Source organism: Crinia signifera, chromosome 11 (assembly GCF_055691185.1).
Source record: "Crinia signifera chromosome 11, ASM5569118v1, whole genome shotgun sequence".
Taxonomy (NCBI): Eukaryota; Metazoa; Chordata; class Amphibia; order Anura; family Myobatrachidae; genus Crinia; species Crinia signifera.
In genome coordinates, this window is record NC_139227.1 from 71,126,396 (window position 1) to 71,141,066 (window position 14,671).

Sequence of the window (14,671 nt, forward strand, 5' to 3'; positions counted from 1 at the left end):
TCTGTGAATTTTAGTAGGCGCTCCTTGGAGGCAATAGAGTTGTGTCGCTAAAAGTGGCAGTGTCCAAAGATGCACAGCCGCTCTCAGATGGAAAAACTACACCTGCTGTAGGGCTGGTGTGTCTGATGGTACATTTAAAAATACACAGTGATGGTAATGCAAGGTGCTGCAAGTGCTTTTCTCCATTGTGTGGAAAGGGCTGCAGCATTAGCATAAGATGCAGATGTGTAATCAGGCCCACTGTGTACATGTATAAGCATCACTGCAAAAACTCTAGCCTCCTACTGCTTTAGAACCACTACTTTATCTGAATTAACGTTTTCCTTCTTCCCCTTAGCTACTGCACGGTTAGGTAGGTTGGTTTTGCCTATTAAATGATTGTCTCTTTAAAACATTAGGCAGACTCTTGGCACGTTGAGCATGCCTACATCACACTGGCTATTTCATTTATACCTTGTCTCTGAAGGCCATGATCAGGTTGGTCTTGAAATGACAGCAGATCTCAAGTCATCTTTTTACGACATTCCCGCGCAAGGTGGTCTCCTCCTTTGAGACCAATTCTACTCCAGGTAGTTTCAACTCGATTTAATTACAAGTGGAACAGGTCTCTGCTGCACTTGTCTCAGTGACAAACTAGAAGGACTCACAAAAGACTTATCTCTGTTACTCTGTACCACCTGGTGATTTCAGAGCCACCATCTGAATAAGGGCAATCTGTCTGTCATCTAGGACTCTGGTGACCACAGATTCCAGTGTCTGGCGATGGGGAGAGGTCACCCTCTAGTCTACTCTCCAGGGTCGTTGGACAATGTTTGGTGCCCTGAGCAAGGCCCAGCTTCCTCTTTAAAACAAGATCAGTAGCTATTGTTATTGGACCCAGGATCCAAAAGCTTTACATGTCTATGCTTCGGTTGCCCCGTGGACTTTTCCACTTATTTATTTTTTCCCTCCAAAAGAAAAGCTTCCAAGGATACAACAATAATAAAGATAAAGTCAAAAGGCAAGGGTAAATCTGGTAGTTCCAGACTGGCCTGGAAAAATCTGGTACATTCTTAGCAAGCTGGAAATTATGACTTTCAACCCAGATCTTATGACCAGAGGTCGCTTCTGTTGGGACTTGGGTTTGCGGCTAGGTTCCATAGTACTCTGCTAGCTTTGGGCGTCCTTTTTGGCAAAAATGTGTCTTAGTTGCATCAGTTGTACATCTTTGCAATTGAGTCTCTGAATTTGTACACGAAAGTCCTACTATGCAGCGGTCACAGATTTTTTCCACTGCAAGTTCTGTTGCACAGATATATGTGTTGCATATCAAATTAATTTGTATCGTTTGTCTCTCAAGGCATATTAGCCACATCTCTTCATAACTATGCATTTTTGACAGAAAAAAGGTACCCAATGCTAAGAGTTACCTGGGAACTGGCAGCTCACTCACACCAGGTATCATGCGCTGCATCACATATTGAGGCTAGATGTGTGCATCGCTATACTCCAAAGACATGTACTACTATTTAAAGATAGGTACACCCTGGAGCAATTTCAGTATGATTTGTCATTTCATAACCATAAAACATTCAAACAGTTTTAGAAGAAGCATTTAAGCATATGCCAATAGTTTTCTTAAGGACACTTACACTGCTAATGAGTGTATAATACATAAAATTAATAATAATGCCAACCAGAATGACTGGGGGCAAGTCTACAGCTTTCCCCACCAGCCCCCTTCACCCTAATTGGTCCTCAATTTACAATCCAAGGGGAAAGGATGACATGAGTTGCACTGAATCGTATAACCATAGCCTACTGTTTCTGAATCGTATCACCATAGCCTCCCGTTTCTGAATCGTATCACCATAGCCTCCCGTTTCCCGCTATATAATGATTGTTTCTTAGCACTGTATGGGGTGGAGGGGGGGGGGGGGGGGGGCTGAGCCACAATGGTGCAGCTTATGCACATATACACCTCATCTCCACGTAAGCCATGCCCCTCCTGGAGAGGGGGAGGGGACAAGTTGGAAACTATACTAACATGTACATATTTATTTAAGGCTGATTTCAATATAATTTAATCCCATATTTACTTGTTTTTGTTTTTATTATAATAGCAATTCTTAGGTGTTAGTAATTGTGTGAGTTAGCCTCTAAAACCCAACATTGAGATGTTGATAGATTTAGATCAATTTGAAATGGGTCCTTAGTAAATTTACCCCAGGGGTGTAAGTACATACAAGGGCGTAACTACCATAGGTGCAAGTGGTGCAGCTGCTATGGGGCCCAGAGCTGAAGGGGGCCCATCTTTACTGTTATAAGTAATGTTTTACATACATTTATCTCCAGTCGCTAAATAGGGGGCCCTTACCAACTTTTGTTATGGGGCCTACTAATATCTAGTTACGCCCCTAAGTACATATCAGGAGTCCAGAGGGGAAATAGTTGTTGTTTATGTTCCCCACACACATTTACTATCAACAGCCAAATCCAAGCAGCTCTCAGACCCATACACTCCCCCTTACCACATTCACTACCAACACCCCAGCAGCACCCAGACACGTCAATACCCACATTCACTTCCAACACCCCAGCGGCACCAAGACACGTCAATACCCACATTCACTACCAACACCCCAGCAGCACCCAGACACGTCAATACCCACATTCACTACCAACACCCCAGCAGCACCCAGACACGTCAATACCCACATTCACTACCAACACCCCAGCAGCACCCAGACACGTCAATACCCACATTCACTTTCAACACCCCAGCAGCACCCAGACACGTCAATACCCACATTCACTACCAACACCCCAGCAGCACCCAGACACGTCAATACCCACATTCACTTCCAACACCCCAGCAGCACCCAGACACGTCAATACCCACATTCACTACCAACACCCCAGCAGCACCCAGACACGTCAATACCCACATTCACTACCAACACCCCAGCAGCACCAAGACACATCAATACCCACATTCACTACCAACACCCCAGCAGCACCCAGACACATCAATACCCACATTCACTTCCAACACCCCAGCAGCACCCAGACACGTCAATACCCACATTCACTACCAATACCCCAGCAGCACCCAGACACGTCAATACCCACATTCACTTCCAACACCCCAGCAGCACCCAGACACGTCAATACCCACATTCACTACCAACACCCCAGCAGCACCCAGACACGTCAATACCCACATTCACTACCAACACCCCAGCAGCACCCAGACACGTCAATACCCACATTCACTTCCAACACCCCAGCAGCACCCAGACACGTCAATACCCACATTCACTACCAACACCCCAGCAGCACCCAGACACGTCAATACCCACATTCACTACCAACACCCCAGCAGCACCCAGACACGTCAATACCCACATTCACTACCAACACCCCAGCAGCACCCAGACACGTCAATACCCACATTCACTTCCAACACCCCAGCAGCACCCAGACACGTCAATACCCACATTCACTACCAACACCCCAGCAGCACCCAGACACGTCAATACCCACATTCACTTCCAACACCCCAGCAGCACCCAGACACGTCAATACCCACATTCACTACCAACACCCCAGCAGCACCAAGACACGTCAATACCCACATTCACTACCAACACCCCAGCAGCACCCAGACACATCAATACCCACATTCACTTCCAACACCCCAGCAGCACCCAGACACGTCAATACCCACATTCACTACCAACACTCCAGCAGCACCCAGACACGTCAATACCCACATTCACTTCCAACACCCCAGCAGCACCAAGACACGTCAATACCCACATTCACTACCAACACCCCAGCAGCACCCAGACACGTCAATACCCACATTCACTTCCAACACCCCAGCAGCACCCAGACACGTCAATACCCACATTCACTTCCAACACCACAGCAGCACCCAGACACGTCAATACCCACATTCACTACCAACACGCCAGCAGCACCCAGACACGTCAATACCCACATTCACTACCAACACCCCAGCAGCACCCAGACACGTCAATACCCACATTCACTACCAACACCCCAGCAGCACCCAGACACGTCAATACCCACATTCACTACCAACACCCCAGCAGCACCCAGACACGTCAATACCCACATTCACTTCCAACACCCCAGCAGCACCCAGACACGTCAATACCCACATTCACTACCAACACCACAGCAGCACCCAGACACGTCAATACCCACATTCACTACCAACACGCCAGCAGCACCCAGACACGTCAATACCCACATTCACTACCAACACCCCAGCAGCACCCAGACACGTCAATACCCACATTCACTTCCAACACCCCAGCGGCACCCAGACACGTCAATACCCACATTCACTACCAACACCCCAGCAGCACCCAGACACGTCAATACCCACATTCACTACCAACACCCCAGCAGCACCCAGACACGTCAATACCCACATTCACTACCAACACCCCAGCAGCACCCAGACACGTCAATACCCACATTCACTACCAACACCCCAGCAGCACCCAGACACGTCAATACCCACATTCACTACCAACACCCCAGCGGCACCAAGACACATCAATACCCACATTCACTACCAACACCCCAGCGGCACCCAGACACGTCAATACCCACATTCACTTCCAACACCCCAGCGGCACCCAGACACGTCAATACCCACATTCACTTCCAACACCCCAGCAGCACCCAGACACGTCAATACCCACATTCACTACCAACACCCCAGCGGCACCAAGACACATCAATACCCACATTCACTACCAACACCCCAGCAGCACCCAGACACGTCAATACCCACATTCACTTCCAACACCCCAGCGGCACCCAGACACGTCAATACCCACATTCACTTCCAACACCCCAGCAGCACCAAGACACGTCAATACCCACATTCACTACCAACACCCCAGCGGCACCCAGACACGTCAATACCCACATTCACTTCCAACACCCCAGCGGCACCCAGACACGTCAATACCCACATTCACTTCCAACACCCCAGCGGCACCCAGACACGTCAATACCCACATTCACTTCCAACACCCCAGCAGCACCCAGACACGTCAATACCCACATTCACTACCAACACCCCAGCGGCACCAAGACACATCAATACCCACATTCACTACCAACACCCCAGCAGCACCCAGACACGTCAATACCCACATTCACTTCCAACACCCCAGCAGCACCCAGACACGTCAATACCCACATTCACTACCAACACCCCAGCGGCACCAAGACACATCAATACCCACATTCACTACCAACACCCCAGCGGCACCCAGACACGTCAATACCCACATTCACTTCCAACACCCCAGCGGCACCCAGACACGTCAATACCCACATTCACTTCCAACACCCCAGCAGCACCCAGACACGTCAATACCCACATTCACTACCAACACCCCAGCGGCACCAAGACACATCAATACCCACATTCACTACCAACACCCCAGCAGCACCCAGACACGTCAATACCCACATTCACTTCCAACACCCCAGCGGCACCCAGACACGTCAATACCCACATTCACTACCAACACCCCAGCAGCACCCAGACACGTCAATACCCACATTCACTTCCAACACCCCAGCAGCACCCAGACACGTCAATACCCACATTCACTACCAACACCCCAGCGGCACCAAGACACATCAATACCCACATTCACTACCAACACCCCAGCGGCACCCAGACACGTCAATACCCACATTCACTTCCAACACCCCAGCGGCACCCAGACACGTCAATACCCACATTCACTTCCAACACCCCAGCAGCACCCAGACACGTCAATACCCACATTCACTACCAACACCCCAGCGGCACCAAGACACATCAATACCCACATTCACTACCAACACCCCAGCGGCACCCAGACACGTCAATACCCACATTCACTACCAACACCCCAGCGGCACCAAGACACATCAATACCCACATTCACTACCAACACCCCAGCGGCACCCAGACACGTCAATACCCACATTCACTTCCAACCATACTTGCCTACTTTTGAAAAGCAAAATGAGGGAGATTTTAGATGATAGCAAAATGCACCGAGAGCAGCGTCGAGCATCATTATATACATACATACATACATATATAGAGATCAGTGGACCGGCACTCTCTGTTTCTGCTGTCGGGGTCAATATGCTTGTCTGGGTGCCTGCTTCAGTGTACATGTGTTCAGGTGCGCCAATGTAGATTGCTGTAGAAAGCGTCACTCCAGGGCTTGTGATCAAGTTAACATTTATTGGGTCATTGCCGTTTCGGGCCTCCTGATGACGGGCTGAGGCCCGAAACTGCATTGACACAATAAATTTTCACTTGATCACAAGCTCTGGAGTGACGCTTTCTACAGCAATCTACATATATATATATCTATATACATACATGCATACATACATACATACATACATACATACAGTATATATATATAGAGAGAGAGTGGAAATTTTAAAGTCGGAGTATGGAACAAACCAGAGGATTTAGTTCTGCGCGCGCCGAAGGCGCGCGCTCTCTGCAAAAGGGGGTGTGGCCACAGGAAAAGGGGCGTGTCTTTAAGTGAAGTGTACCACACCACATACCACTCATACACCACACTAGTAGGACTCCTTATACTATCTAGTACTAGTGCCCTTACACAATGTGCCACACAGTATGAGACAAAATTCAAGGACAAAGGGACAGGGAGGGTGACATCAGAGAGACAGTGGGAACACAGAGAGAGTGACAGCAAGGACACAGAGACAGCCACATATGTACTGTATATTGGGCATCATGGTATGTGGCATATGCTCATTATACATATACCGCACACCGTGATGCCCATTATACATATGCCCCACACCGTGATGCTCTATTTTACATATGTCACACACCGTGATGCTCCATTATACATATGTCACACACCGTGATGCTCCATTATACATATGTCACACACCGTGATGCTCCATTATACATATGCCACACACCGTGATGCTCCATTATACAGATACCACACACCGTGATGGCCATTATACATATGCCACACACCGTGATGGCCATTATACATATGCCACACACCGTGATGCCCATTATAAATATGCCGCACTCAGTGATGCCCATTATAAATATGCCGCACACCGTGATGCTCATTATACATATGTTACACACCCTGATGCCCATTATACATATGTCACACACTGTGATGGCCATTATACATATGCCGCACACTGTGATGCTCATTATACATATGCCGCACACCGTGATGCCCATTACACGTATGCCGCACACCGTGATGCCCATTATACATATGCAGAACACCGTGATGCCCATTATATATATATATATATATATATGTCACAGACCGTGATGCCTATTATACATATGCCACACACCCTGATGCCCATTATACATATGTCACACACCCTGATGCCCATTATACATATGTCACACACTGTGATGGCCATTATACATATGCCACAGACCGTGATGCCCATTATACATATGCCACACACCGTGATGCCCATTATACATATGCCACACACCCTGATGCCCATTATACATATGCCACACACCCTGATGCCCATTATACATATGCCACACACCCTGATGCCCATTTTACATATGCCGCACACCCTGATGCCCATTTTACATATGCCACACACCGTGATGCCCATTATACATATGCCACACACCGAGATGCCCATTAAACATATGCCACACATCGTGATGCTCATTATACATATGCAGAATACCGTGATGCCCATTATATATATATGCCACACACCGTGATGCCCATTATACATATGCCACAGACCGTGATGCTCCATTATACATATGCCACACACCGTGATGCCCATTATACATATGCAGAACACCGTGATGCCCATTATAGATATATATGCCACACACCGTGATGCCCATTATACATATGCCACAGACCGTGATGCTTATTAAACATACCAAAATAGATGGCTCCGGTAGTCAACCACGTGTTCTTGCCAACAGCTGCCCTACTGATTTGAAAAGTTTAGCAATATAGTGGCTTAGACCGTGCCCGCCCAAAAAGCAGAAATGACAGAATGACTATAGTAAGCTATCCCATGTTCATTATTATTTCACATAACAGTAGTCATGGGAACATGACAAACAGGTGACATCTCCAGCTGTATGAAAGCATGTCAGTGGCACACACTGCAACCTACATACACTTACACCGCATATATATATATATATATATATATATATATATATACACATATATATATATATATATATATACACACACACATATACATATATATACACATATACATACATACATATACATATACATATATATATATATATACACACTTATATACATATATACACACTTATATATACACTTATACACTCTCTCTCTCTTTTAAGTGTCCCTTGTAGGAAGGCAGGCAGGCAGGCAGCTAGAAAATTAATGGGGCATGACGACAGGAGGAGTGGAGCACGTCTTCGGACGGGAGCCAGTCGGGGACCAGTGGTGAGGGTAGAGGTGATCGAAAGAAGCAGGCTTAGTGAGTGGGGGAGAGAGGAATGCAGCTTACAGTCAGAAACACTCAGTTAACTTTAAGCTTTTACTTACTGGCTGCAGCTGCTGCTCCTTACACCGCTGAGACGAGTCTGACTGACACTTGTGTGCTCCCGGCTCCCGCTGCCCGACTCACTGTCTGCCACTGCCGCTGCCAGTGCCGCTCCTGCACGCTCAGGCCAGCGCTACCCACACAGCCCCGCGGTGGCCATCCTAATTACGTAACGGCGTCGCGCATTTAGGCCCCGCCCCCGCAATGACGCGTTCGCGCATGCGCATTCCGTTTTCATTGGAAAGGGGACAAAAAACCGGGAGAACCCCAGGGATTTGCGGGGGGCGGGAGAATGATTGGAAAAACGGGAGACTCCCGCTAAATGCGGGAGGGTAGGCAAGTATGCTTCCAACACCCCAGCGGCACCCAGACACGTCAATACCCACATTCACTTCCAACACCCCAGCAGCACCAAGACACGTCAATACCCACATTCACTACCAACACCCCAGCGGCACCAAGACACGTCAATACCCACATTCACTACCAACACCCCAGTGGCACCCAGACACGTCAATACCCACATTCACTACCAACACCCCAGCAGCACCCAGACACGTCAATACCCACATTCACTACCAACATGTTATTACTATAGGGGCCCCGTATGTCTAGTTACTCCCCTGTGTCATATAAATAATTATGCATGGGGGCATTACTGTGTCATCTCAAGAGGCAGCCAGTTGAAATGTTCTTCCTACTGCTTAACAATTCAATTTCTCCGTCAACACCATCTAGTGGCAGACGCAGGGTAAAACAATTAAATTGTCTTCTTTCAGTCTTGATCTGTCTATTCTCTGAATGATTTCCACTGTTTTATTGCTCCTCGTGTATACGCTGATCTCCATTTGCTGACACTTCACATTCCTGACTCCATTGTATGTATCTTGTAGTCTGCTAAGTCTGTCCCCTGTGTGAATCGTCTTCCTCCCTGTTGGTGCGCTGCTGTCATCATTCTCAGGACTTGGACACTCCACATTCCATTGGTTGTGATAGTTATATTATGTATTTGGGGGCACAGATGTGTGGCATGATATCATTGTCAGCATTATACATGCCATATTATAAATTTGGGCATTAAAAATAAATGTATTTCTTAGAATAGGAGTTACTCAGCAAACACTAAAATGAATAGCTGGGAAGCTCAGTGTATGTAGACTTTTTTAGTCCCCCCATTCAAAATAATGTGGACGCCCCTGACATTCACTAGACCAGTGGTTCCCAAACTGTGCGCCTAGGCTCCCTGGGGTGCCTCGGAGCACTTGCAGGGGTGCCTCAGGTTGGTGGTCCAGAGCCAATTCAAATTGTTTATGGTCAATGTAATGGGCAAAATCAGTGCTTGTGGCTTTCAATTATGAAATATGTGGATAAACAGAAGTGAATCATGTTCCTCACCACATAACTGGACCTAAAGGCCCATACACACTGGACAAGTTTGAGCTGAAAGCCGCGCAAAACAGCAGGTTGTGTATGGCCCGGCGATGAGCAGTGAGCGCTGCTGCGCGCTCCCGCAACATCCCCGGAAAGCAGCTCTGCACTATGCAATGCCGTCCTCCCCCCTCTGTCGGCGTCGTGCAGGGCGAAAGCCGCTCAGTGTGTATGGACCTCAAGTATAACATTTAAGCACAACTTATTTAATTTAATTATTATTATTTTTTATTCTTGGTAACAAATTTTTGGCCTAGGGGTGCCCTGAAAAATACTCTGATACTCTAGGGTGCCGTTATCCAAAAAAGTTTGGTGACCACTGCACTAGACCATGTGAAAACAAGCACACTGGGCCAGATGTATCAAGCTCCAAAAAGTGATAAAACAGAGAGTGATAAACAACCAGCCAATCAGCTCCTAACTGTCATGTTACAGGCTGGATTTATTGGCTGGTTGTTTATCCACTTTATCACTTTTTGAGGCTTGATACATCTGGCCCTATATATCTTTTAAGGACTAGTACCTAAAGCCCTGTACACACTAGATGACCTGCAGCACCACTGATGTTGCCAACGATATCGTCGGTGCCACGGGTGAACAATATAGTGAGTACACACTGAACAATAGTGTTATCGATATCGCTTAGTAACATCACCTGTGGCCGCTCCTCATGCAGATTGTTGGCTACATAGCCAAAATTGTCCTGCATGTTCAGCAGACAGGGGGGGTGGGGTGTGGAACGGGGATGTTAAGGATGCATGGTTGCAACGATATTGAGCATATACACTACCTGTTTTTCATAACATATCACTCAGAACAGCCCTTCTGAGCGACATCTTTTAAATAAATTGGGTAGTGTATATGGGGCTTAAGAACTGGGTGATTGCCGGTGCCTTTATTCAGTGGAGGAATGTGAGAATGTAGCTCCCTCATGAATATGGCGAATATCCATCCGTAAAAAGGCAGATATACCCATATCTAGCCGGGGCTAGTTCTAATGTCCCCCCACATACTCAGGCTAGTTTACCATGTCCCAGCTCCTTGCCCATTTGAAGGGGCTGGTCTAGCATCAGGGCCAATTCAGGTATTCTCTTTGTAGGGGCCAGTTACTGGATTTTACCCCCTTTGGATTAGTCCCAGAATGCTCCTTCCCAACTCAGAGGATGGATGGAGCACAGTGGCAAAAGCAGAATTTCTAATGGGGGGTCCAAATGCAATCCACAATCTTCCACTCTGCAGAACATTAGCACAAGTGCGGGACCCTGGGGGAGCAGTAGAAGAACCTGGTAATGACAATGGACATTAATGTAAACAATCAGCCTTTTAATACATTGGATAATGTATGGTCGCCAACCTGTTGCTAGCGAGCAACTGGTGGCTCGTGGTAGCGATATGGATGGCTTGACCATTCTGAGGCTGCCCACCTGTCCCTCCATCTCCCGCCGTTGCCTGTCCCTCCCTCCTCCGCCGCCTTCCCCTGAGAGACAGACGCTAGAGGCCATATTTCACCTTCTGACAGGGAGCACAGCACTAAGAAACTGTTGTTTCTATCATTTCTCAGGTCACATTGAGAACCACAGCCACGGCCTCCTTCTCCATGGAAGCCGCAGCTTCTATAGGACTCACCACCTCACCCTCCTCCTCCACAGGACCCGCCTCAGCCTCCTCTACGGGACCCCCTGCTGCCTGACACTGACCATCGGAACCCCTGCTGCTGCCATAGATACAACTCTGGTATATTTAAGTGAAAAAGGGGAGGGTGCGGCATTTAGTACAACACACGTTGAGGGGGGGGGGGGCACATATCCGTCTCAACCCCTTTCACTCTTCTCTATCTCTCTTTCTCTCTCTTTTTGCACTCTCTCTCTCTCTCTCTCTGGGCAGTATTCAATGTGAAATATTGTCCGTGCATGGCGAGAGATTTTTTCTCTCGCCATGCACTCTCCGTGTTCCGGAGCCTCCTGCTCCCCCTATTCAACGTGTTAAAGACTCGCCGCCACTCGCGGCGAGTCTTAACCCCTGCAGCGGACGAGCGTCCGCGGCAGGGAGCTGTCAGGGAGCCGGGGGACGTAGCAGCCAAGAGAGATTAAAGTCTCTCTTGGCTGCTGCAGGGGATATGGGGAGGGGAGAAGGGCTCCCCTGGACCAAGGCAGCACAGGCTGCCCCCCCTATAGCCAGCGGGGGACCCAGTATTCACTGTACCCGAACGTGCTTCGGGTGCAGTGAATATATGAATATCTAATGAGCGGCTCGAGCGCTCTGGCCCCCTGCTGGCTGCACTGTGTAAAAAAAAGAAAAAAAAAAATGTAAAAAAATATTTTTTTTAAAACTAAATATATATTCATGTGCTATAGGCACATGAATAAAAATAACATGGCCCTCCACAGAAAAAAAAACCTGATTTTTTGACACCAAAATTAAAAAAAACACCCTTTTAGTTTAAAAGTTCACATTCCTGCTCTCCATCAAAAGATGGAGAATTTCTTCACGGAGAGAGACGGCGAGAATCACTAAGAAAGACGGAGAATATTTCACATTGAATAGGGTGGCTCGCCTTTGGAGAAAAAAAACCTCTCTCCACGGCGAAAAAAGCACAAGTTCTCCACAAAAGACGGAGAACTTTTCTCATTGAATACTGCCCTTAGAAAGACGGAGAATATTTCACATTGAATAGGGTGGCTCGCCTTTGGAGAAAAAAAACCTCTCTCCACCGCGTGAAAAGCACAAACTCTCCAGAAATCACAGCGAATTTTTCTCATTGAATACTGCCCTCTGTCTCCTAGTCTGTTTCTCTGCTACTGCGGGAGAGAGGCAGGAGGTGTATCCTATTTTCCTTCCCTCATCTTCCTGCTACACTGCCTGTCGTCCGCCACACCGCCCAGCCACCTGATTCCTGCTAGTGTCTGCTTTCATGCAGCCTGACTGATTGATGCCTGCTGTCCTCTGCCTGCCCGGGTACCTGCTGCCTGCTGCCCACCGGCAGGTTAGAAAAGTTGAATAAGTTTGGAGGAGCTTTTTTTTAATGTTTTTAGATAATGAAAGGTGCAAGGTTGGAGAGGGGAATGGATAGGTACAGGGGTAAGGGGAATGGAGAGGTGCAAGAGGGACAGAAAGGTGCAGGGGTGACAGGGGATGAAGAGGTGCGGGGGGACGACAAAAAGGTACAGGAGTTACAGAGAGGTGAAGGAGTAATGGGGGGACAGACACATGCAAGGGTGACTGGGGGAACGGAGAGGTGATGGAGGGGTGCAAAGGGGATGGAGACAGCGAGACAACATGCACACAGCATCTATTCAGAGAGGCTGGGGGCATAGCCAGCAGCTCTCAGAGCACTGGCCATGCCCCCATACCGGGAAAAATGGGGGACATGGTCACCAGGAGTACCACGATAGTAGGCCATGGCCCCCAATTTTGGGCTCATGCCTTCAACACACGCAAATGTCCCTTCTCTGCCTCCAGTGTTTGGAGGTATGTATGCGGCATATTGGACATTGCAGTGTGTGGCATATTGTGCCTGGGGCATTACAGTATGTTGCATAATGTGTCAGGGGCATTATAGTGTGTGGCATAATATGTAAAGGGCATTTTTCGATTATCAGGCAGATGACTTTAAAAAAAAATAATTAGTAGTTCTTCAGGCGGTTTATTTTGTCTCGAGTAGCTCACACCCCAAAATAGGTTCACGACCACTGGAGTAGACTGTATCAAAAAGTTAACTAACATATATAACAGTAGTGAAAAGTAACATACCATCGCTTATATATTTAAGACTGTGAATGTGTGTATAACGCTGGGCGGAGTCATGGGCGGAGTTATACACACAGTCACAGACTCCAGTCCTCACAAACACTATAGCTCAGCTGCTGCAGGGAACCGAAAAAGTTCCCATCATGTGCACACATCCCCACAGCCCACACACATTATGCAGTGATGGGGAGGCACCGGCACAGCAACATACCTCCCAACTTCTTCAGTGTATGAAGCGGAACCCTGGCGGTGAAAAGGGGTGTGGCCTATGCAAATTCAGGTGGGGCATATGTGGCACCCGGCAGCGGGTCCCACTGCAGCCGGACCCCATTGGTTTGCCCACAGCAGCAAGGGGGTTGATTGCCTTCCCACGAGTGCTGGAGCTAAAGGGGCAGGACCTACCTAAATGGAGCCAATGAAGATTGGAGCAGGCTGCGGCGCGAAGACAGGGAGGAGGCTGGAAGCTGCAGGGGTCAGAAGTCAGCCAGCAGGACAGGTCAGGACATCTAGACTTATCCGCAAACACCTTGAAGGCTGTCTCCTTAAGGGCGTCATGTATCTTCTTCCATAAGGCTTTAAAATGAAAGGCCCTAGACGGAGCTGAGAAAGAGGCCTGAAGAAAAGAATTAGCCTGGGGATGGTAACCATAAACTGCAAAAAAGGGTGAAACTTTGGAGGCTGAATGCACTGCATTGTTGTATGCAAATTCTGTCATGGGAAGACAGTCCACCCAATCATTCTGCAACTTAGAGATGAAGCATCGCAGATACTTCTTCAAAGACTGATTCAGCCACTCAGTTTGCTCATTAGACTGAGGGTGAAAGGCTGAAGTCAGGCTCAGTTTGATTTTGCGAGAAGCACAGAACAA

At 48.0% G+C, this 14,671-nt stretch overlaps 1 protein-coding gene across 2 annotated transcripts in view; it reads left to right on the forward strand.

Moving 5' to 3' along the window:
- The first annotated feature begins 11,646 nt into the window (after positions 1–11,646).
- The window catches only part of TRPT1 (tRNA phosphotransferase 1), a 44,053-nt gene continuing 41,028 nt past the window's right edge, over positions 11,647–14,671 (forward strand). Inside the window, exon 1 of one of the 2 annotated variants that reach the window (XM_083164167.1) lies at positions 11,647–11,790. The gene's annotated coding sequence lies outside the window, so the exon portion shown is untranslated. The remainder of the gene's footprint in view (positions 11,791–14,671) is intronic. The other variant, XM_083164168.1, reaches the window with a different exon arrangement.